This window comes from Delphinus delphis, chromosome X (genome assembly GCF_949987515.2).
Source record: "Delphinus delphis chromosome X, mDelDel1.2, whole genome shotgun sequence".
NCBI classification, from domain to species: Eukaryota; Metazoa; Chordata; class Mammalia; order Artiodactyla; family Delphinidae; genus Delphinus; species Delphinus delphis.
Window position 1 is genome coordinate 21,925,198 of NC_082704.1, and position 26,246 is coordinate 21,951,443.

At 39.3% G+C, this 26,246-nt stretch overlaps 1 protein-coding gene across 8 annotated transcripts in view; it reads left to right on the top strand.

Annotated features, from left to right (window-relative positions):
* Nucleotides 1-8,451: 8,451 nt before the first annotated feature.
* TENM1 (teneurin transmembrane protein 1) overlaps nucleotides 8,452-26,246 on the top strand; it is a 799,512-nt gene continuing 781,717 nt past the window's right edge. For 6 of the 8 annotated variants that reach the window (XM_060002255.1, XM_060002258.1, XM_060002259.1 and 3 more), the window contains exons 1-2: nucleotides 8,452-8,562; nucleotides 24,279-24,345. The gene's annotated coding sequence lies outside the window, so the exon portion shown is untranslated. Of the gene's footprint in view, nucleotides 8,563-24,041; nucleotides 24,346-26,246 lie in introns of those variants that run through there. The other 2 variants (XM_060002257.1, XM_060002256.1) reach the window with 2 other exon arrangements.

Consider the following 26,246-nt stretch of genomic DNA (forward strand, 5'->3'; position numbering starts at 1 on the left):
AGCAGAAGCAACACTGTGTGTGTTCTAGAGCCTAGGCCTTTCCAGGCCTTGTAGCTTCTACATTTGCCATCCTGGGACGCTGCCCTGGCACCAGCATTTGAGGCAGCTGGTGTAGCCAACTCTAGAAAAAGAGACCATGTGGAGAAGAACTGACAACTAAGGCATGCAGACAGCACCCAGTACCTATTGCCACCTTGTACCTTTGAGCCCAGCCAACCCTCCTGCTGAATGAAACCACATGAATGTGTCAAGGAAAAATCAGCAGAGCAAACGTGTAGTTACCTACAGAATCATGAGAAATGATAAATTGCTGTCGTTTTAAGCCACTAAGTTTTAGGGTCATTTGTTATGCAACAATAGTTAACTGATACAGAGGATATGGCATCTCATGGAGACACCACACGGAGAGAGGTTGACACCTCAGTTGTTCGTGCCAACCCAGCTAAGTCACCAGACACATAAGGCCATGTGACCTGCCAACTGAATGCAGCTACTTGAGTGAGCCCAGACAAGACTGGCAGAAAAAAATTCCCATCTCACCCACAAAATCGTGAGAAATGGTAAAATGTTGTTTTAAGCTATGAAGTTTTGGGGTAATTTGTTATGCAGCAGTAGATAATTGACACCATATCCAAAAAGCCTAATTTATTAGATACATAGAATCTCTTTCAATCACAATATTACCTCTTAGACATTCCCACGACATGGACTAAGAACTAAGCAATTATACTCCAATAAAGATGTTAAAAAAAAGAGAGAGAACGCAGTAGCCTATAGCATCTAGAGCTTCAACCAATGTATTAGGTGTTCTAGAAAATTGATGAACCTGCTTTGTGGTGGTATGTGACTCCTACCTATACCCATCCTGCAATTGGAATTCCTTTGGTAATAAAATAAAGTGGTCTTGGAGGAGTCTGCATTATTAAAATGATCATGACTGAAAAAATGTGTTTAAAGCAAATTTTGAGATAAATAAAATCATACCTTTAAATGAAAGGCATGAAGACGTATAGGATATGTAAGGAAGATTAGTTCTGTTTTAATTTTTTAATTGTAACTTTCTGATTATGAATTAGTACATATTTATTATGGAAAATTAAATATAGAAAAAGGAAAATTAAAATTACTAACAATCCCATGAATCACTATTAATACTGTGATTTCCTTTTCCTAGTCCCTTCTCCATGCATCTATTTGTAAATAATTTATTTTTAGTCAATTCATATAAATCTCAGATTACATGCTTTTGTAATCTCCCATATTTCCTATTTTAAAATATTTGGGGGATCAGTTCAGTTTTAAACAAGTTGAGTTTGAGGTAATTGTGAAATATTAAGGAGGAAATGTCTAGCCAGCTGTTAGAGGTGGCACCTGGGAGGAATGCTGGGACAGGGAATATGGTCTCAAAGTTATCAAACTAGAAGTAATTATTGCAACCTGGAAATGGGGTGAGATCACCCAAACTTTTTACTGGGTTAAGAAAGCAATTGATTTGGTTGGAATAGAATAGATCATTTCAAAATGCATCATAGAGTAGTTGTAAGTAATCATTCTGGATTGCAATGTAAAAGTCAATTTCTTATTGTAAATCTAAGACTGAGCCTTTAGGAACAGAAAAAGATACTGATAGGAGGGAAACCAAAAGCAGTTTTAAGAAAAGAAGAAGATCAGTGGTTGGCACTGGTCTCTGGACCGCTTTATACTCTAAAAATTTTTTGAAGACCCCAAAGTGCTGTTGTCTTTGTGGGTTATCTCTATTGATATTTATTTATCAGAAGTTAAAGCAGAAAGAAATTAAATATTTATGTACTGATGTACTTAATATAACAGTAATAAACTTAATACATGTTAAAATAAATAAGAGTTTCATGAAAAAGTACTATATTTTCCCAATTATTGAGAAGTTATATTGTTATCTTTAATACCTGGCTTAATAGAACAGCTAAATTCTCATATTTGTTTTTGCATTCAATTAATTGATGTACATTTGTAAGAGAATGTGAGTGAAAGGCAAATATTATCTTGGTATTATTGTGAAAATAACGTTGACTACACAGACACCTTAAGTCTCTAAGGAACTCCCAGGAGTCTCTGGACCAGAGAGAGGTCAGGAGGAATAAGGATAGAAAAGGGGTTACTATTTGAGAGTTGGCAAGTATCAGAATTTGAGCAGGTAAAGAGCCATTGAACTGTAAATCAGATCATAACACATCCTCCCATTGTCCTTAGGGCAAAATCCAAAATCCTTATCAAGGCCCCTAAACCCTTGTATGATTTGGCTTCTTCCTGCCTCTCCTTCCTCATCTTATGTCACTCTCCGCCACCCGCAACCCCCAGGACACTACTTATGTTCACTACACTCCAGATGCACAGGCTGTCCTTGTGTACCTTGACATTGCATATTTCTCATGTCGAATACCATAGTTTCTTTACTCAGTGCCTGGAATGCTAACTACTACTCTTTCATGCCTCAGATTAGTAGCCGCTGCCTCAGGGACGCCTACCTCAATCTAAATGGAGACTCTTCCGTTCTCTAGCCAATACTGTGTTCCTTTCTTTCAGAGCCCTCATCGTGGGATTGGTTTTGTCCATCTCCTGCCGGTGGACTGTAATCTCCACAAAGGCAGGAACAGATATGTTTTCTTTATCACTCTCTTCCCAGTACTTAGCACTGAGTAGGTACATAGTAGGTATTCTATAAATCTTTGCCTAATGAAAGTATGAATGAGAGAATGAAGATACGTGTGGAGATCCTGTTTCCTTAATCTGAGAAGAAATTTTTCGTGTTTATTGTGTTGCATGGAAAATGATAGCATCTTAGTTCCCAATTTTCTTATAAAATGTGTTTAAAATCTGTTTATGATAGACTATCCTAATAATTGTTAGCATCTAATAGCAATTGTTAATGTATGTGGCTATAAAAGTCTTCTTATGGCCATGATTAAGCATGCATTTTAGAAGCACTAAATGCTTTAGTTATTTCAATACAAATTAATAGTTACCTGTACGTCAATCATGATAACAATTCACTTAAAAGGTTATGACGATGAGGTCAAAAGTTAGAGAGAAGTTCAAGTGCATTTAAATGCCAACAGGACAATCCTAATTGTTCTATACTCTTTTCAAATTCTTTTTCTGGAGTGTAATTTCATCTCTCAAACAGAAATCATGGTACATTTTGAAATCAGTATTTCCCCTTTTCAACAACTGTGATAGTTAAAGTGTGCCAAAAAGTAATATTCTTAAAAATATTTACGATAAAAAGGCAAACACTAGCATAAGGCCAGCTTTCAGATCTGCAAGGGAAGGTACTATGTCATCTTTATGAGGGTACAAATTATTGTTATTGCCATATTTTTATGTGTATGCATATCAAATATAAGTGAATTTCATATCAATTAAAGACCAAGGTGCCATTCTTTTAACTGTCTATAATTTTAAATTTAGGCAATTATTTGAATCCATTATATCAATAATACAGATGAATTGCCACTACACCCTATTGAGAAACCTTGGTTTCTGAAGGTTATGATTAATCTGTATTAGGGCTACATTTTATTTTGAGAGTAAGGTGCAAAGAGTAAGGTGCAGAAGCATTGATGGAGCCCTTCCAGTAAGGGATATTCTGTATGAATGTACACTTCCATGAACAGGACTTGCTATATGGAATACAAAGTGACTTGCTAAAGCCCAAAGTTAAAAAAAAAAGTATTTCGCTTCTCCTTGGAACTCTAGCCAGAGAAGTGGATCCGGAGGATCCATTTGGGTACTAAGTAGGGATAGGTAAAGAGAAGACTTGAATTGGTTTGTCTGTGGTTCTCCTGAGGCTTGAGAGTGAAAAAATGTGCCTGTCTGCTCCGAACCTATGGATGCAGAATCATGGCCACAACCTGTTCACATCCAGGCTCAAGTGAACTTCCTTCAGTGTGGCTGCTTCCCCCAGAGGGGCCCATAGCTAACTGGAAATGGGCACTCTCTAGCAGCAAACTGGTGACTGCAATTTTACAACTCTGTTTATGAAAACTGTTTGGGTAGAAAATCATTAAGCTACCTTTCCTGCTTCCAATCATTGTAGCCAAAAGTTGAGGTGCCAGCACCATTCATAATCTCTGGTAGTTAATCTCTAGACGACACTGTTATCAATTGCAATAGAAAATAATGGTTCAGCACAAGAAGTATGTATTGAAGGTGTGCCTTTGAAATCATCTTCGCATTAGACAAGCAACCAAACAAAACTCCTCCATTTCAGATGGTTCACATTGATTTTCTTTATGTAATTGTTATTGACTTCAGTCTTTTAATATTATTGTACTTACACTTTTACTTATGAGGGTACTTAGAAACAAGATTGAAATAAGTGATATTTTCCATTTTCCATTCTTTGCAGAGAATGCAACCTATGGATTAAACAAATACTTTAAAAAATCAAATCTAAATACTATTCTCTAGGACTGAATTGTTCTAGGTACATGGTAACATAGGTACATGGTAATTGTTCTAGGTACATGACTTGTTGATTAGTGAATTGTTCAAAAATCTTTGAACATATCTTAGCTTCTGTAATTTCTTTACCTATTCTCAGTGCTGGCACAGTTCCTGGCACATAGTAGATGCTCCATAAGCATTTGCTGAATTGAATTATGTAATTACATTAGTTCTGGGAATATGTATAAGGGTGGGTATGCATGCGTGTGTGTGGTCTTTGTTAACGAAAAGGCAAATCTCTTTAACAATTCCTAGCACATTATTTGAATAATATAACCCAGGCAACTGGGTAACTGTCTTACACAGACTGCATGCTCCATTACAATTGGTTATATTTTCCTTCACATTGGCCATTCTGAAACTAGCAATTTAGTGTGGCTTCTTCCTGATATCCACATTTGAAATAGAAATTCTTGGTCCCATGAGCAAAACGACTTAAAAATTCTGCAATTTCCTGTTGCTTAAATGTGTCTAGGGAATCTCTAAAGTTGAATAAACGCTTTAGGAAATCCACCTACAGTTTCAGGCTATGGACCTCTAGAAGCAGTAAATCAGTTCTTTGGAAATGGAGAAAAGTCACAGAGCCCTCTGTACTTTGGAATTAGAAAGGGAAACAATGTTTTTGAAGGGACTAAAGGGAGACAGGCGCAGACCAAATGAATTAAGGACTCCAGGGAGCTGTGGAAGATGGATAAGGAAAATGAGAGGGAAGAACGTGAGAGAAAACATAAGGAGGAGCCGGTAGAGGAGAGAGTTTTTTAAAAATGATTAAACAGACTGCCGAATCGCCAGGAGAGAAACAAGCTGAGTTTCCTTTCATGAAATCCCTGGGGATCAACTGTCCCTTCCTCCCTATGTCTTCGAAAAGAGTAACAAAGAGGCAGCGAGTGTGAGCGTGATGATGATCATGGTTTTAAATCGTATATTCCATTTCCATGGCTGTTATGATTTGTCCAAGTCTCATTCTGCCAAAATTCCCTTTTCATTAATGAGGAGCTCTTTCTTTAATCATTGGTGACAGAGTTTCCTTAGACTCAGAGTGTTTCCAGTCACTGGAGAACTAACTGGCCAGATGTTTCTTTTTCCTCCTTCCAGAACTCTTAGATGGGAATTGGGGAGGTATCCTGAGTCTTTTCCCTCCACAGTTCATGTAGTTCTTAATGGGAAATCTTTATTTTATTTAGGAGATATATGTAAACATTATCTCCTATAGCTCCTAAATATATGTTTTCGTTTTGTTTGGGAGGAGAGTAGGGGGTTTTAGGAAGGTTCGTTTACATATTGGTGGCTAGACACAGGTTTTATAGCCATCCCTTCCCCGCTGCTTTTTCAACCGCCCAACAGAGAGATGGTTCTGGAAGCAGTTGCTATCCCCCTACAGAGTCGAGTTGTCATCTTTTGTTTCTTTGTCGGCAGAGCGATGGGGTGGGCGTGGGAGGGGTGATGGTGAGCGGCTGGGATCCAAACGATTACTGCCCGAAGCTGAAGGCAGTGTTTAAAAAGGGACGATGGGAATAAACATGCTCTTTCTTCCCCGATTCTTACCCTGAGAGTGTTCAGCTCGCTATATTTCCTCCCCTCGTTAATGTGCTGGGCTTACAATGCTCCCTCTTTGCAAATACCTGTATCAAAAACCAGGAAGATGGGAACACACGGTTCCGAGATCTATCCCTGGCGTCACCCTATACTCTCTCTTTTTAGGAAACTGAATCCGGTCCCCCTGCTAGGGAGCGCAGAGACCATCCAGCCCGGAAGCCGTTCTCACGCAGCTGCCACCACCCAGGGAGAAGAACAGCTGGAAGCTTTGGTGCGCGCCCACCGCGCCGCGAGCAACTCTTCCCGGTAATTAGCGCCAGCCAAGGCTCCAAGTGTGCCTCATCGCAACCCCTAGCGGACTCTCAACTCAGCAGTAGCTTCTCGCTTTCCTGTCCCTGCTCTTGAGGAGAAAAATTACAAACATGCGTGCACACATACACATTCACACATGCCCTTCTTTCTTCACTCAAGAAAACCATCAGTAACGTCTGTCTCCTAAAGATTCAACTCTTCGCGCTCTCTTTTCTTTACCTAGAGGCTAGCAGTCCCTGCAAACACACACGAGGCTCTCTTTGCTGCTTTGCGCGCCCCCTACCTGCCTACGGCGGGGGTGGCGCTGGGGGGAAGGGGGTCTGGGAGTACGCTAGACTCCTGTTGGTGCCTCTCCCCTGGCTCGGCACTTGGTATCTCCCACGGTCTTCCTCTAGCTGGGAAGCCAGGAAGGAGAAGGCGACTGTGGGCGTCGCCGCCGCCCTTCACGGAACCGGAGCCAAACCCCAATCCCGGACCAACTTCTCCCACCTCAGACTCACATCTGGCCCAGCCGTGCAGATGTTGGCGGCTGGAGAGTTCCTCCACGCGAGGCGCCCCAAGTCCTGAGCATGCCCAGTAGGACTCCTTAGGCTCCCAAAGCGAGTTTCTGGGCATGCAGATTCCGCTTTTCCGCTTTTTCGAGGAAGCTGAAGACACTCGGGAAGGGAGGGATCCAGGGCTTGGGGCAGCGCGCTGGGTTCGTCCGGGTACTTGCCCTCGTGCCTGGCTGGGTGAGCGGTGGAGCGGGTTGGGGAGCCCAGGGACCTTGGCGGCCAGGCTGGGTCGAAGCTGGAGCGCAGGGCCCCTCTCCAGGGGGAGATTGTCAGCGCTGACCCGACGCGCCGCCAGGAGGCTGCTGCATGTGGCCGGCCGGCCTTGGCGCGCTGGGGTCACACTGTCAGCGGGAGGCAGTCGGCGGTGCTCTCACACGCACGCACGCTAGAAAGCTTGCGGGTCTCTTACGCACCGCACTCACGGGCTTGGCTTTTCTGGAAGGCGGGGAAGAGGGAGAAAGGAGGAATCCAAACAATTTTCTCTCTCTCTGTCTCTCTCTCGGTCTCTCGCTCGCTCGCTTTCTTTCTTTCTTTCTTTTTTTTTTTTTTTGCCAAAGTTATACTGGCAAGAGACTTTGCATTCTTTCTAAGTCAGTCCTCAGGCTTTACACATCGCTGTAGCGTTCGCGCTCCTGTGTGTGTGTGTGTGTGTGTGTGTGTGTGTGTGTGTGTGCAACAGCGCGCGCGTTTGTGTATGTCATGACTATAAAACACTGTTCCAGGTTGCTTTGGGGATGACAAACACTCCTCCGAACCACCCCCACCCCACCTAACCCTCCGGAAAAAATAGAATCTGGTCATGAGAGTACCCTGGCCGGGAACTCATTGTGGTACGAAATCTAAATTTTGTTGATCCTTATTTCCTTCCTCTGCTCCCACCCCCAGCTTTCTCCTTCCCTCTCTCCACCCTCTAACACCCTGATCTTTCTCATCTCGATTTCCCTTCCTTTGCCCGCTACCTGGTCCCTAAGCCCTCCTCCTCCGGAGCTCCCCCCCCCGCCCCCCCATCTCAGCTGCGGCTAAAACCTGGAGTCTTAGTGGAAAAGGAAAAAAAAAAAAAAAAAAACCTTGGCTGTGGAGCTGTCAAACCGGGCATGCTCAGTAGACAGGGCAGGTTTTTTGGTCTCGAGTAGAAGAGAAACATTTTTTGCACCACCGCGACCAGCCTTAGAGCGCGGCGGCGGCGGCCACGGCAACATCAGCACAGCCATCAGCCGTGCAGAGGGCCCGCACCCGGGAGCGCGGCGGGCTCCGGCTTAGCCCGGAGTTCATCTCCGAGTGCCCCGGGGGCTGGGCTCACCCCTTCTGCTCGCACACACACGCACACTCTCTCTTTCACGGACATAAACGCGTATACACACTCTCGCACCCACGTACGACCCCGGGCGCAAGCACCCTCCTGGCAGCGATCGTCCGCTGGCGCGGTAGTAGCCAGGTTCGGTCCCTGCCCCCGGCGGCTGCCGGCTGAGAGCACCGCCGCCGCAAACCGGAGGAGAGCGATGCGGGGGCCCGAGCGGCAGCTCGAACAGTAATGTGGATTTACAGTCGTTTCCCGCAGGAACCGGCTGAGACGCCTGAGGTCCCGGGCACGGGCAGCGCCCGGCGGGGCTGAGCACCTGGTGAGGGGGCGGGGGACCGCACCTGGGGACGCCATCGAAACTTACGCCTGGACTAGGTAGGTGCGTTGCTGCCGGCTCCCACCTCCTTCCCTCTGGCTCGCGGCCCCCAACCCCCCACTTCCCACCCCAAGGACTCCCGGCGAACTTCGCCCCAAGGCTGCAGGCAGCGGATGGCGGTTCCCGGCCGTGAGTGGCGGGCAGCGTCCGCTCTGGGAGTCCTGCCTGAGGTGGCATAACCTCGTCTCCTTCTTTTGCTCTTCGCCCGGCCCGGGGCTCTGGACCACCCGGGGGAGATGGGAGGTCGGCCTTGTTCTCAGTTCAAGCTTTCAGCGGGCCCTGGGGGCGCTGCCCTTCGAGGGCTCATTAGCCTTCTCAGGCGACACTTTTGCCAACCAACTCCTCCAGTTCTGAAAGGGGGGCCCTCTCCTCAGCTCTCGCTCAGAGCCCTGGCGCTCTAACAAGTGGACCTGGACGCTGGGAAGTGGGGGGTGGGCTCGGTCCGAGAAGAGACAAGGGGGCGCCTCTTCTCCAGCATCCTTCCCACCAGGAGCGTCCGCCAGGGGCTCGGCCACTCGGGTCCCGCTCCTGCCGTCTCTCTGAGAGAAGATGCTCAGGGGCTAGGAGGCACTTTAGTACCAGTTTGCTTTTGAATTTCTCTTTGAACCTCACTCGGGGAGCCCATGTTCCGGGGGGAACTGCAGGACCTCCTTCTAACCTACGCCGTCTGGGGCCCTACCCAATGCGTCCTTCCTACACCCCAATCTCTGTCATAAGAGACAGTCATTACGCAGCAGTAGGTGCTCTGGGAGCCGTCGGTGTTGGCTTTAACCACGCGCTTAAGCTGTGCGGGTTTGTGTGTTTTCGCATTTCATCCTGAGACGTGGTACCGGCAATCTAGCAGCGGCCAGCATCTCTGCGGACTGCCAAGTACCCACTGGGCATGCCTGAGGAAATGTAACCTCACTTTCTTCCACTCCACAACGGGCGAATTGCCAGTTCAGTTTTAGGATGCTTTTCCTAGAGGTGGAGAAGGGGAGACTGTTAGCGCGACTTGGTGAGTGGATGTGTTTGCAGTCAGGAGTGTATTTAAAGATTTCAGCAAACCCAGTGCAGCCGGTTGTTTACAATTGCGGAGACAGACGATCTCACTCCACTAGTACAAGTCTTCTCGACATCAATTTCGCCACCGGGAGAGTAGGGGCGGGGGCGGGGGCTGGTTTGCAGCTCCTGCTTGCCGTCGGCAGCTTTGGGTTTAGCGGATCTGCATCACTGTTACGGGCGATATGATAATATGGGTAGGTCTTCAAAATGAAGCAATTGGTCAGGAGACGTCTTGAACTTTCCCGTTTTTTTTTTTTTTCCCTGGGTTGTTAATCCTGAGGAGTATTTGAGGTGGCCCGAAGAAATACAAAGAGAAGTTCCTAGTGCCATAGAAGGGAAATTAGTAGCCCCTCGGGTTTAGAAACCAAAAGGAAACGAAACACTCCAGTGGATCCTGTTAGGTACTGTTAGATTAGCACTTAATTGATCGCGTTCGTGGTGAGGGTCACAGACAGCTTCCTTGAATTTTATATTGTTGTTCTATGATTATAATTAACAAACCAGGTACACTGTACTGTGAGAATCAATCGCTACTCTTAACCTGTTTGGGGAAAACATTGCAAATGTCTGCTCTATTATTATCTTTTGGCTGAAATATCCTTGTCCATCTTCTTAGTCCGAAGACGTCCGATTTGGAGCATAGGGTACTCCAGTGCTGCCAAGAAAGATGACAGTCTAAGAAGAAAGGGCTTATTATTATGATGATGATGATGATGAGATCCACAGCTTTACATTCTGCTCCATGGTTACCCAGCATTTGCTTGCTTGCTCACCGCCCCCTCACCCTTGCTCTTAATATTTTCAACGTGGGGAAAAATGAATTTTCATAAGGCATAGTATGACCCTTTAAGTAGTTAACTGGAAGAACAGAATCCTAGTTTTGCCATTTTTGTCCAAGTTCATAAGACTTTTTGTGTGTGTGATGCGTTAAATAATTTACCTTTGCAAAGTTTTTTTAAAAGGTAGTTAAAAGCTTGCAAGTATGCCAAAGTCATGTTGGAACCTTTTAATGATAATAAAAGAAAGTCACAAGATGCATTTTAAGGTGGTTTGGGTAATTTCTAAAATGAATCCATGCTCTAAATGTTATTTAAAAGTTTTCAGATTGTCCCCCAGAATGTTTTTGAAAAACAGGTGTTTCTGGGAAAACAACTCAACGAACAAATGTTAACATTTATATAATAAAACCAATAGAGTCTAGTCCCTAGAACCATGCCAGACACATAGTAGAAAACGAGTATTTTTTGAACACATGAATTAGTATTTACCATTAGTTCTAAGTCCCCATTATGAATTAAGAACCATCATGTCATTTGACAAAATATACAATGGAGCTGAAGGAAAGAATGCTTTGTGGAATCATTGTGCTGTAAGATTAAGTGAGATTCCAAATATTCAAACAAATAGGTGTGTTAAAAAGTAAAATCAGATTGTATGTTAACTACCATCTCTTTCAAAGGCCTAATTAGAAATCTGAGTACTCTAAAGGTCTCGGTGTTTCATTTCAGCTATCATATGTGTAAATAATGCTGACATGATCATAGTTTCCCTTATAGTCATTGCACCTTTCTGATGCTTTTAATACAAAGATTCTTGCTGAAGCAGAACTGTCCAACATTCAAGTTTATTCTGTACAATATGACTTTAAATTGTCAGACTGCAAAATATTCTTTTGATATGTTGCCTCTGAAAACAGAAGGCTTAGTGGAAATTTATTTTCCATGACAGCCTTAAAAACTTGGAAATGGTAAGAAGGTTCAGTATTAACAAAGATTTTTTCCATTTTATGTTAGAGGTAGCAATTAGAATCCATGTAAATTTTACTTGAAGCTTGCTTTTCTGGAAAGTCCATCAGTTTCAGTTTTCAGTATAGTTATCAAGTACTTGGTATAGATTATGGTTAATAAATTTCCTAAGGTTTCCCAAACAAGTGATTTATTTATCTATTTATTTACTTACATACTTACTGACCTGAGGTCAAAAGAAGACCAGTACTTTGAATACTTGACACAATGATTAATTATTTTAACAAAAACAGATTTTCTTATAATATTCACATATTTGTTCTAGCACTCTCACATACACACACACACGTTTAGAAGCAATCTCATGAGAGTGCCATGCATCAGATATGAGACATGTATGATAATTTTATTAATATTACATATATTTAAGTTCCTGTCGATTTACCCTTAAAAGTAGTAATCCATGCGTGCTTTTTTTTTTTTTTTAAAGAAGCTTCCCATCCTTTACCAGAGTGGTTTGAATTGGATTACTAGCACAACTACAGGCAGATTAAATGATGAAGAATATTGTAAGGGATAGTATTTAGCAGTTATGATCAACAACATATATCAATAGCTAGAAATATAGCTGCTGATTATAAAAAATTAAAAGGAATCAGATTTCAGAACTGTTTCCATATACAAAAACTGCTTTAAATCTTCTGCAGATTCTGAGTATTAGATTAAATCATTATTTTGAATTGAAATTAGTCTGTTTCCTTCCCCTAAATGGTAAAACATTATGAATCCTGGCTTAATGTATTATTTCTTTTCCTTTCTGTTTTCCATCGATTTTTTTTTTTAGAACTGAGGAAAGTAAATATCAAATAGAACCAGCCAGAATTGTGCTTAGTTTGAGCAGGTGAATGCTATAAAAGCTTTCACACAGCTTTTGATTATTCCTAACAACCTTGATGGTCCAACCATATGTGTCTCTTCCAAATGTTGTACCCAGTTATGACAATTTATATAATGTATAGAGATTTTGTAGTTTGCTAGTTGTACTATGGTACAATTTAGCAAGACCAATGAAATTGCTTACATTTGGAACCCATGAAAAATGGGGCTGAGGAAATTGGAATATAATGGCCTAAACTGAAAATTGTTTTATAACAATATTTGTACTAATTGTACTGCTAACATTTCTATATATAATCAAAGCAAACTAGTTTTAATTGGAGCTAGTAAATATTTTTACAATTGATGTTGGATCACTAATGTTTTAAAAATAATAATTTAGAGTCTGATAAATAAAGCCTGTTAAATTCTTATGTAACTTCAGGACACATTTCTAGACCTGGGAGTATAATCTTGGATAATTTACAACTTAAAAAAAATTCTGACTTTTACTTCCTGTCCAGGCCTCCACTTTAGGTAAACAATAGCATATGGTGAAACATGCATATATGCCAACTAACCACTGTCTCTTGGATGATGTTTTCAATGTGATGTAATGATTCTGAAATATTGGGTTCTCCATTCCCACCTACTCTAAGTGGAGTGGAGAAGATAATTGGAAAGTGGACACAGGAAAATGTGTTAAATCATCTCTTTTTATATCAGTGAATTACGCCCTGTGAAGCTCTTACTCAGAGCCTTCATATCTGTGTTTATGGTAGGTATGTGCCAAGATTAATATTTTTTTCCTGGGTACTTATGACAGGTCTCTATGGCTGTATCTAGGTGACACCCAAATATGTGAGTGAAAAGTTCCGTCAACCATCCAGCTGTTTGAGGTGATGCAAACAAACATCTGGTTGGTTGAGAGAATTTTTTACTTAGTTTCTGGATGTTTTGGAGTCATTTAACAGGCTGATGAATCTTAATATCTATGTCAAAAAAGAAAGAAAAACATAAAATGAAACGCTTTAAAATACATGTAGAGACCCTTAAACATTCTTGGGTTACTATAAAATACATAATGAGCCAAATGCCATCCTGAATCTACAGTCTTCTATGAAATGTGTAAGGAGCTGTTGCTTGCATCCCTCAGCAGTGACAAAAACAGAAACACACTGGCCTTTTCAAAAAGCCAGGAAATAAAACACTTTAACTTCAGTTCTACCTCCCCGCCGCCGCCCCCGGTACTGATTCATCAGCTTAAAGAAATCGACTTAAAGAGTTTGATATGTTGGCTTCTTACAGTTTCCTGCACCTCACTTTTCACCTATTCTTCTACTGCCATGGAAACTAGGTGGGACAGACAGCTGGGAGTCACTAATTCAGGATGGGAACCTGCTTGTTAATTTAATTTCATGCCAGCCTGTTGGTCCCTGAGAGTAACTGTAAAGGGCTGGGAGATTGAATTTGCGAGCAATAAATGATTAAGCAGAACAAAAATCAGTGCCATCTCTGTCATTTTCCTGAAGATTTTATGCAACCTGCCTTGTCCCTACTCAAGCAGTTCTTTAAAAATTATCACAGAAATAGAGCTTTGATTTGTGCATTCCTATTGGTATTTATGTGTATGCTACAGAGAGTTTTTTGTTCTATGAGGACATTCACAGCTGTTAAATAGTTTCATAATAGCTATTACATTGAAAAAATATGTTCAGTCAAATTATGATTTTGTAGACTTTGAAGAAGCCTAGTTAGAGATCACAGTAAAGTTAAATATAAATCATGCTTGAATTTTCTGGTAAGATTAGTTATTTTTCCTTTTCAAGTATAAAAACAATTTTATTAAAATATCTGTGCCCCACTTTTTTTTTATTACAGAGACCAAATGGATTTGAATACATTTATTTGAAATCTGTAAAACACTCATTTTACCCATCACTATAAAGCATACTGATTGTTTTAATTTTAATTGACTAAGTTATCAGTTGATAAGTAGTCAACAATGAGGAAATTGCCTTTTAATGTTTCTCATATTCTGTTGTAACATTTTTGTGGCTGATTATGACTTGCAAAATTGAACTTTGGGATCACAAACTCTAATATGAGCTGAATTTCAATCCATGTTAAGCCTTTTGCAATATTATCAGCTATTGGTTCTGATAAACTAATTTTTTTTGTCTGAATTTATAGCTGTAAACAAATTTCTGTATTATGGCTAAAAAGAGTGATTCCCAAAAAGGATTTTGGTAAGGAAAAAAAGAATGGAGATCTAAATCTATATCTATATTTATATGTCACCAGGTAATTTTCTGTTTTAAAGTGACTATAATTTCAAAATGTAAATGTCCCAGACAGAATTATTAAAGATAGAATGAAGTAGGATTTAAAAGTTTAGGAAAAATTGGGAATTGCCTGGCAGTCCAGCGGTTAGGACTCCGTGCTTCCACTGCAGGGGGCCCAGGTTCAATCCGTGGTCGGGGAATTGAGATCCCGCATGCCGTGCTGTGTGGCCAAAAAAAAAAAAGTTTAGGCAAAATAATATTTTCATTTTTACATGTTAGAGAATATTCTTGATATCAGTATCCAGTTGTTGGGTATTGAATTGCATATATTTTGTTAACTGGTTTATTTTTGTTACTTGAGCTATATCTGAGTAAAAATACCAAAATATCTGAGTAAAACATGAAAAATTCAGTCAATCATCATTATTGAACATGTAGATTTCCTAGTATCTATCTATGTCATATCTTCTTTGTCATGTCGATTTCCTCTAACCTTTCAGCAGATGCTTGGCATTTGGATGTACAGTGAAAAAAAAAATTAGTCAATCATCTGAATAGTTCCAAAGATCTGATCAATGAATTTTAACTGTTCAACCAAATGATATTGTGAAGATACAGCCTCAGTTTCCCTTTAGAAATGACTGTATATTTACTTTTAAATTGTTTTCCTATTTAGATGAAAGGTACTGTAAATATTCAGAATGTTGATTGCATATATATATGTGTGTGTGTGCATGTATATGTGTGTGACTTTAAGTAGAACCCCTATATGGTTTTATCAAAGGAAATCCAGTTTCATTTTAATGTTTGGAATCACTGCTTAGTGTTTTTAACTGCCTGTCTGAATGAGGGTTTTTAAAGCAACCAAAATAAAAAATACGTTGCTATCAGTTTGCATACGTCAGGGAAAATATGATCGCAGGCTAAGGTCAAGGAGAAAATTTCCCAGTTCCAAGGTTTTGTATAATTGGTGGATTCTAAGTGTTTATATTACTTCTAATGCCTCTATCTGGTTTAGACACCTGTCAAAGAGAAGGTGCCAGATTAGCTGGACAATTGGTTTATTAGATATTGCCTTCCCTGTGTCCCAGATGTATATAGACATTTTAAGAAAACTCTTCAGTTGTTCAGGGAAATTAGAAAAAGATACTGCAGATGGCCTATCTCAGTAATCCAGGTTTTTTCAGGTACATTTAAAATTAAATGTCCTGAGAGATGATTAATTCAGGAAAGTTATTGATAATGAACTCATACTACACATCCTTTGCACCTATGATGATGCCTTATTAAAGGTGTCTCAATCTTGCTAATTACCACCTGTGTTTAAATATAGAGGTGTATAAATACACTACAACCACACAGTGGCTGGAAGCTTTCTAAACCCAAAGTGTTCCTAGCTAACTCAATTGCTATCAACAAAATGTTTCTTATCAACATTTTGAATTTATATCTGTGCATTACCCCCCTTTAGCATTAATGATTTTCTTTTTTTAAAGCTGCTCTGCTTAATTGCAGGCATTTCAGTGATATTGATGTGTGATCTCCTGCTCCATTAACTAGCCCCCAAATATACTTGTATTTATGTGTGTGGGGATGGGATTTTTTGACTAAAGGAATATTTATTAAAAATTATGTGTACATTTTTGATGTGGATTTTGCAAGCATCGTTCACAGAAACATACATCACCTATTTGCTTACTGCGTGCTTGAAATGAATATATTTTTGTGATTGTGACATATCTTTAGAGCTTTAAGCGATGTAGGGAAACATTGACAGAATTGCTGTGCAAGTCAAATAAGAAACTCCTTTTATAAATTTCACTAAGGAGATCTAGTGACCTCTAAGGGAGAAGGCTGTGCAGTTGATTGGCCACTTGATACCTATTACTTCGACTTAAGAAGACTCTTGTACCTTGAAATACCAATAACATCACTCTCATTTCTTCCTCCCTCCTTCCCTTCCTTCCTTTCTTTTTCTTTTTCTTTCTTTCAGCTGTTTCCAAGAGTTGAGGTAGTATATAGATTTATGAGAAAAGAAACTCTGGGACATTCACTAAAGTTTTTGGAGTGATTAATCTTTTTATTCTTTTTCTAAATCTGACCAATTCCTTAGGTATATACTAGCGAATATAAGTATAAAGTGAAATATTATTTTTATATTGTTTTTGGCTCATACATTCTTTCAATTATCTTGGGTAGGAGCTAAAATAACATACCGATTTTCTGGATTGGTACCCTTTATTACAGATTTACTCTGTGCATGTATCCATTCATTGTGAGTGCATTTGTGATTGATCTTTCATGTTTAGTCTAATAAAACGTCAACCGTTAGGTGTGACATCATTATTTTTGGTTTCAAATACATGAAGTGTTAACACAAGAGTGCTACATTTTCTTTTTTGTTTTGTTCTTTTCCCCTATTTGAGCCATTGCCTTGATGAAACATTGGACAACTTGTGAAAGTGAGGTAATTTTAATACAAACAATTAGAATTCAGTGCAAGGGAAATATTTTAAGGGTAATTTAACACGGAATAGAGAAAAATTTAATGATATATTTCTGCTAAACATGGAGTAAAACATGTTGAAGAAAATGTGTAAAACAGCACTAGACCTAGTAAGAAGGGAACACTGGTCCTAGACATTTAGCAAAATGCTTGGGACTGCTTTGCTGTTGAAAAGGCAGAAGAAGAATCAATGTTTACCCAGAGCTCTAGGACAATGGGTCTTGAAATCTCAAGTGTTTTCCACAAAGACTCTCCAAGTCTCATGGACTGGCTTCTTTTTTTACTGACGACTTCAGTATTACAGGGTTTTGGTTATACATCATAAAACAATCTTCATGAAGAAAGAACTTCATCTGTTCAATCATTCATTCATTCATTCATCAAAACTTTTTAAATGTCTCTGTTTACCCAGTGCTGCAAAGACATAAAAAAAAACTTGCCATCTAATGGGGGAGACAGACATTTGAATTGGCTCTTAAAGAATAGCTAAGAATTTTTCAGTCAGAGACTATGGAGACCCACAGTCCACAGGGCTAAAAGATCGTGAAAGGGTACATGGCTAAATTAGAATTGGGGAATACCAACCCAGGAAAATAGAGTGTCATTTTATTTCCTACCCAGATCTGGGGAACAGATGTTAGGGATAATGTCTTATTTTATTTCCTTACATGTGTCTGACACCCAGAGGGGGCTTAGTACATATTTATTGAATGACTGGATGTGTTAGGATTTTCCTGCATGGAGAATTATATTGGAGAATTGTGGTTTTTATGATGTTTATCCAAAATTACACAATGTAATGCATTGTAGCAGAATCTACTGAATTAGATGAAGGGCTTTAAAGTGAGGGGGGGCAGGTCACCAACTTTGAGTTTTAGAAAGATGGCACCTGTATGAAGGATGGATTAAAGTGCATTAAGAGTAGTAGCAGTGAGACATTAAGGGGCTATGTTGCAACGGTGAGCGGTTATGAAGGTGTGAACCATGGCAGTGACAGTAAAGATGGAGAGGAGGGGGAAAATTTGAAAGCCACTCATAAGGTAACATCAGTGGGACGTGGGAATTGATTACATTTAGAGGCTGAGGGAGAGAGAGGAAAGACACTGAGGCTTTTGGCTTGGAAAATTAGGTAATGCCATTAAGCAATACAGGGAACATAGAAGAAAAAGCCAGTTTGGGTGGGAATAATGAGGTCAGGTTTGGATTTATTTAATATGAGGCACTATCTTGACATCCAGATAGAGATGATTTGTCACAGATGGAAATTACAGATCTGAAGATCAGGTCTGGAAGTAGAGATTTGTGTGTCATCAGTCAATGTAGTAGTTGAAATCATAGGAAGGTGGGTTCACCTAGGGAGTATATGTAGAGGGAGAAGAGAAGTAAGGATGAAATCTCGAGACACACTGAACTAAAGAGGTTGGTGAAATAAGAGGAGACTTCAAGAGAGAGCAGGTCAAGAATAAGGTCAGAGACGTAGGAGGCAAACCAGGAAATAATGAAATAGAAGCTAAGGGAGGAAAGGATTTTGTAAGTGCCATCTGGGCAAAGGCATGGAAAGCTAATTCATAAGAGGCAATTAAAATGGCTAATAAATGTGAAAAAAGCTCAGTCTTCAGTAATCAGAATAAATGCAAATTAGAAAAAATAAATACAAGGGTTGTTTTGTTTGTTTGTTTTGTAAGATAATGCTCGGTGTAATTGCTCAAGTCCCAAACCTTAGAGTTTTCTTGATTCCTTTTTTTTTCACACCTGACATGACTCTACCTTCAAGCCATATCCTTTGAATCATTTGCCTCTCCTCTCATTCACCATTAGTGTTTTAGTCTAAACCACCATCACCGCTAGCTAATCTGGACTACTGAAATAGCCTTCTAATTGATGCCCTTACATACATTTTTGCCTCCACATAGTTTTCCACACAGCAGCTAGGGTGATCCTTTTAAAAAATAAATAAGATCTTCTGATTTTCCCACTCTGTCATCTGATGGCTGGCTTCTTATCACACATAAGATAAAATTTTTAAAATAAGTTAAAAAATCTTTACCATGTCCTACACAGTCCTACAGGATTTGTTCCCTATTTATCCAGTCTCATATCATTCCATTTTTCCCACCAAACCTTGCTCATAACATTCTAGCCAAACTGCCTTCCATTCTGTTCCGTAAACATGCCATGCATTTTTGTCTCTCAGGGCTTTTGCACTTGCTCTTTCCTCTGCTTGAAATGAATTCTCACTTCATTCAAATCTTTGATCAAATTTTCCTTCATCATAGAGGCCTTCCCGGACTATCTTATGTAAAGAGTCCTATCGTGGTTTATTTTCTATGCCTTTATCCGCTTCTGTTTTTCCTCATATTACTCATCACTACCTGGTATCACACTGTATGTTTGTTTATTTAGATTTATGAAATCTACTAACATACTAGCTCCCTGAGGGCATGGACTTGATGTCTGTTTTGTTCACTACTGCATCCATATCACCTAGCAAGCACAGTGCCTGGTACACAGTAGGTGTTTAATAAGAATTGGTTGAATAAATGAATGAATAATAAGGACATGATGAAATGTTAGTTGGTATAGATTTGGCAGTTTGCAGCAGAAGCATTAAAAATGCTCATACTATTTGACCCAATAATTCTACTTCTGGGAATTTGTCCTAAAGAAATAATGTGAAAGGCAGAAAAAGCATTATTTGCAAAGATTTTCACCAAGCATTATTTGTAATAGTGGAAAAAATGAAGGAACTTAAATGTTCAACAAGGGAATTGCTAAGTGATTTATAGTACGTTTAGACAATGTAATATTTTATGGCTGTTACAGATGATGTTTACAAATATTTTATGATAAAAGGAGAACGTTTATGTTATACTATCAAGGCAGGATACCAAATTATATATACCCAATAGGTAAGAAAAGAAAGACTGGAAAAAGATGCACAAAAGTGCCAAAAATAATTATTTCTGTTTGGAGGAGGTGGGTAATAGGTGATATTTTCCTTTCTGTATTTTTCAGGTTTTCTGTAATAAGTCCATATAACTTTCACTACAGAAAAAATACATTTATAAAACAAAGAGGAAACAAAAACACAAATATAAATATTGCCACCTTACAAGTGAGGTTTAGGTAATAAAAAACAAGGAGAATAAACCTATTCTCCTTGAGAGATGGTGCTGGAGGGAGAGGAATATACCAATTGTAATTGGGGCCAACTGTTCTGTGGCAGCTTTACTTTGAAGAGGTCCACAGCCAGGGAAAATAATTGAGATCCACTGATCCAATCTAGTCTTCACTCACTGGAGAACCAAGGAAGGTTGAGTTTATCATGTCAGGATTTAAACAGGATGTTCGAGGGAGATTAGGCAAGTTAAGTCTTCTTCATATTGCTGTGGAAAGCACTAGCAATTTGCTTCATGTAAAACAGAAGTGATTACTCACTATATTTCTTCATGTCATGTAGTAAAAACAATTAAGTGAAGTTAGACTATAGATTACTTGGCTATTCAGCCACAGTCACCTCTAATGGAAAAGAAGAAAAATAGCATTGACAAGTTTTGGCAGGTCTCATCATTAGAAATGCCCATATTGCCAGAAAAAAAAGAAGCTGCAGCCAATAATGTAAACCTAGATGTTCTGTAGGCCCTGAGGAAGAAAGTGACAATACAGAGTGTTGCAGCATTAATTGTCTGAGAGCACTGATCATTGTAATGGGGAAACTGTCTCTGTTATTAACACAATTATTTTCTACAAGGTCTTTGAGTAAACGTCCCATTAGAAAAATAGCATTAGGGGTGTCAAAGCATGTGTAGCAATATGTAAAGATACACTCATTAGTAAAATAAAGTGTGACCTGTATGCATCCCAAAGTCTTTTGAAAATATAGTGTTAATATAGGTGTTATAGTTATAATTAGTTTATAACTGAGTAATTATTGAAAAACAAGTTTAAAAAGTCCCATTTTCTAAATGAGTAGGAATTATACTTTTTAAATGCATCTGAGAAAGATATCTATCTATACACACATATATGCATGTTCATATATATGTATATATTTTTTGAACCAGAGTTTTAGACCTTTCTTCTGCTCACCTCCAGTTTATGCATTTTATCTCCATAGCCAGTTTCAGATGATAGTTTCATTTTAAGAAGCTGAGAACTGAAGGATGTAGTATATTATTCTCTAGGTGGGCCCAAACAAGAGGTAGTGGCACTAATGAAAGTTTGGGTTAGATGATCCCTTGATGAGCTTTTCCAATTTAGATTTAGGACTAGAGCTTGTTCTGTGAGATGCATTTCTAACATTTGTGGCTCCTGCTGTTTTTGCCTCTGGTATGCATTATTTGGTTGCGTTCAATGATGGTCCTGTCAAACATTCTAACTTGTTTTTACTCTAAGGGTAGCTAGCCCTCATGCAGTATTAAGACAGTCAACAGTTTCTTTTGTGGAAATGAATTCTTGAGTCAAACAAAAAGGTAAAAGGTGAGGGACGTGGTACATGTTGGGAACTGGTAAGTTATGGAAAGTAACCTGGGGTATCTTACATAGATCGTGTGAACTGGCCTTCTCTAATCATAAAGGGGGAGATAGACTCCTAAAGGCTTCAGTCAGAAGGCAATTGAGAAGTGAGCAGAGAAGAGCTATATGATTTTAAAGCCCTCTTGCTTCCCAGTCCTCTGTGGATCTCACCCAGGCAAAATGCTGCATATAGGGCAGTCTGTTTTTTAAAGCAATTTTGCTAGCTGCCTTGCAGAATCAGCCTGATGAGTATGAAGCCAATTTCTACAGACTTGCTCTGGTGTATGTGGCAGAAGAGCCAGAAATACTTTTTGTAGTCTAGATCTAAGTACTTTCTGAAATGTCTTCCCTTAAAAGATTCTATCTTAGCACTATTATGGAACTACATGAACACTTGAGCAGAACCATGTCTTTTCTGAGCAACATTAACAGTGATGAAAAATGCACATCGGGCAATTAGATTGCAACTAATCAAGAGCACCACTTTAGTCTATTATGAATGATTTATATATAGTGTACTGGATATGGAGATCATTACTAATAATATTATACTCTATTATCATTGCAAGGTCACCTTGGTGATCTTTGTCAAAGGTGACAATGATGTTATTGACCTACATTTTTAAAAAATTGCATTTAGATATTGTCTTCTGTCTTGATTCACTGTGTAGAAATTTTAAATTGTTTGCCCTTATTACTAAGATTTTTGCCTCAAATATTAAAGAAATAGGTTTGGGAATTACTTGATTGATAAGTTGGGGCCATCAGGTTAATTGCCAGTCATAAAATATTGGAATGTTAATGTTTTCCTTTTTCTTTTGCTTTATAATTCATCACACTGCCTTTTCTTTTCTTTTTTTAAATTAATTTATTTATTTTTGACTGCGTTGGGTCTTCGTCGCTGCGTGCAGGCTTCCTCTAGTTGTGGCAAACGGGCTACTCTTCACAGAGGTGCGCAGGCTTCTTGTTGCGGTGGGCTCTAGGTGCGTGGGCTTCAGTAATTGTGGCACATGGGCTAAGTTGCCCCGCGGCATATGGGATCTTCCCAGACTAGGGCTCGAACCCATGTCCCTTGCATTGGCAGGCGGATTCTTAACCACTGCACCACCGGCGAAGTCCCCACACTGCCTTTTCTGAAATGGATTTTTGAAGAATTTAAAACATGTAGCTTTTTAATATATGGGTGATATAAGTTCATTTTAGAAAAATTAGAAAATAATGTGCTTTTTTGTTTATCAATATATTGTTAACATATTTCTATTTCAATAAAATATATATGTATACACACACACATACAGAGACAGAGAGACAGAGACACAGAGAGGTGAAAAAACAACCAAAAATGTAAAAAAAAATTGTAATTCTCCACTCCCCCCACTCTTCCAGAGTATAGTTTAAAAGCAGCAAATTAAGCCATAGGTAGAGATGATATGGAATGACAATTAACATCCTGACAGTTCTCACATCATATTTAATGGCTTCGTAGTAAAACATCCTATGGTTGTTCCTTGATTTATTTAACCAAACTCCAATTATTGGGCATTTAGGTAATTTCCAGTATTTATGTAAAAAACATCAATGAAAAAATTCTTATACTTCTTTGTATACATCTCTGATAATTGCCTTATAAATATATAAACATGCAGTAAGTCGATTGAAGGGAGTGCATTTTTTTTTTTTTTTTTTTTTTTGTGCGGTACGAGGGCCTCTCACTGTTGTGGCGTCTCCCGTCGCGGAGCACAGGCTCCGGACGCACAGGCTCAGCGGCCATGGCTCACGGGCCCAGCTGCTCCGTGGCATGTGGGATCCTCCCGCACCGGGGCACGAACCCGTGTCCCCTGCATCGGCAGGCAGACTCAACCACGGCTCCACCAGGGAAGCCCGGGAGCGCATATTTTTAAGGCTTTGGGTACCTATTGACAAGTTCCCCTCCAAAAATACTGTACCAATTTATATTACTGCTGAAGGGTTTTTTAAAGTTCATATGTTAAACATCTATGTGACTTCATATTGGGCCCTATATAAATCAGAGGGAGAAGTATATCTGTCAGGTGGAATAAATTAATGGGGATCATTATAGGGTACACTTCCTGCCCTATTGCCCAGTACCAAGTGTGGCACATGGAGACATATGCTCCATTTTATAACTTGAATAAAGGAAGTCATGTGGGACTTGGGAAACCAAAGTGAGGAGACATGGATCCTAGTCCTGGCTCTGCCACTAACCACATTATGTGACTTTATGCAAGCCATTTAATCCCTCTGGGCCTCACTTTCCTGAGAATTAAATGAAATGTATATATGAAGGTTTTCTGTAAATTGTAAAGGACTATTTTAATATAAGAAATTACAATTATTATAAATTGTTTACATTGGTGAAAATTTCTTGAAATTGTGGGCATTTCATCTCAAAATGAGCGGTATATTGAGCAAAAATTGAATAGTATTAAGTTGGAAGAGTCTTTGTAGGTGAGAATTCCATAGCCCTCCAGGTCTACTCATTCGTAATGAAGAAATTCTTTATTAGCAGCATAGTTAACATAATTGTTTGGAGTTTCAAGCAGATCTTTTAAGAAACTGACCCCTTTATCCTTTGTGAATTGCAAAATGAAGCCTAATATTCACAACTCCCATGCCCACTCCCACCCCCACCCCACGTGTCTCTTCCTTTCCCTCATATAAGGACTGCTTTGGACCTGCTTGTACATATGTTTGAAGGATAATTTGGCCTAATTTGTTTACAGGAATTACAAGGGTGACCTTTATTCAGCTGTCTCCTTTTTGATTCCCATAACTTCTGGATCTATCAAGGTATGTGCATTCTACACTGAAATTTACTTTGGAAATTGAACACATTGATATATAATGTGAAAAGAACAGAATGTTCCACCTTTATAATCGGTTATATTTATTGCGTGCCACGTGAATGAAATACATTGTTTTAAACTTTAAAAAACCCATCCGGCCATTGTATAGATAAGCTTGTATCTGTACTCCATAATTGCTTGAGTCTTTGCAAAACCAAATATGCAGGCTGCCCTCTGTATTTGAATGATTCTGTGACCTTTTCCACACACAGCTACTAAAACCAGGAGACTCTTTAACTAATGGGAATATCTGCAGAGTACAAGGGAACAGCAGTGGCCAATGAGGATGTTTGCTAAACCATTTAGTAGTTAACATTGACTGCAAATAAACATGGAATTTCTCCATAACAATGGCAAAAGTATTTCCATGCAGATAATTTTACTGACAAAACAAATATTTGCCTCCTGAAAAGAATGTTTTAATTTTTTAGGAAAGTCTGAAGTAAAATATCTGTATTGTCATGGTATTACATTAATTTATTTACCCTTCCATTTTTACTTCCTTTCATCTATCCATCTGTTGAACCATACTGGTTGCAAGTCATTGTGTCTTTTCCTTTGGTAAATATGCCAATGTAGATAGAATTCACCTGGAATATTGAGACAGTGACTGCTTCTATGTTCAGTCCTATGTTAGGTGAAATATGTGAGAAAATGTGGCAAGATGGGGGAGATTTTCAGATTAATCAAAATCTTCAGTTACTTAAAAGACTTCCCTCACTGGGCTTCATTCTTATTAGAAATATTCATCATTGTTAAGTTCTTAGTAAGTAGGGAATAGGAAGCATTGACTTTTTTTCTTTAATACCTGTATCTGGCACTGCTACGTATCGTTATTCAAATATGAATTCTCACCCATCAAAAGAATGACCTGAATTTGTGTTAAGTTTTTGGAATCACTTGATACTTCCTTTAAAGAACATTAAACAATGAAATTACATAAAAAATGAAATCTTTAAAATCTTGGAATTTGCATTGCCCTTCAAAAAATACACTACAAATACATTAAGGGTTTTTTTGTTTTTGTTTTTGTTTTTTAATTGGGCTCCAGTTAATTGAGATTAATTGAGGGAAATTTTAAATGGATTTGCCAGTTTTAACTCTGCGCTTCGTTCTATTTGCCATTCTTCTAGAGGTACTGCCTTTAAGGGGATACCATTGCCAAAAGTTCATTTCACTACAGGAAAAAAAAAAAGTAAGATCAGAACATAAAATGACATTAAAAAAGAAACTTACTGGGAAGGAATAAGAGATTTTCGCATATTGTGTCATTTGTGAAAATAATTTTCCTAATTTGGGAATTGTGAGTCTGCCAGTTGTGTAATATTAACTGAAAGGTATTTTTTCATACTAAAAAGGTTTAAATGTGTGAAAAATGATGGTCTTGCAAAGAATGGGGGAAAAATGCCTAGCAGGCCAAAAGAACGCACACTTATGAAAATAATTGGCACTAAATATTTAAAAAGTTCAGAGAGCAGCTACTTTCCCTCCCTTAGAGAGACAACATGGTATAGCAGAAAAGCCCTTGCCTATCAATCAGAAAACATAGGATCTACTCCCAGTCTTATAAGAGCGATATGGTCCTCCTAGGTCACTTATCTGCTCTGAGCCTTGGTTTTCTCACATCTATAATAAAAACTTTCTTCCTGATAAAACAGTCCATGATTTTTAAAAAATTAAGGGCTCTTCTCAAGTATGCAAAATGGAGTCAAGATTGGCCATTAAGTTGGAATACACACACCAGTTGTTAAACTGGCCATTAAGTTGGAATACGCACACCAGTTGTTGACTGCTGCTTGTTTAAGTGGTTTAGTGCATTGGTAATAGGGCATTTATTTACTTTTT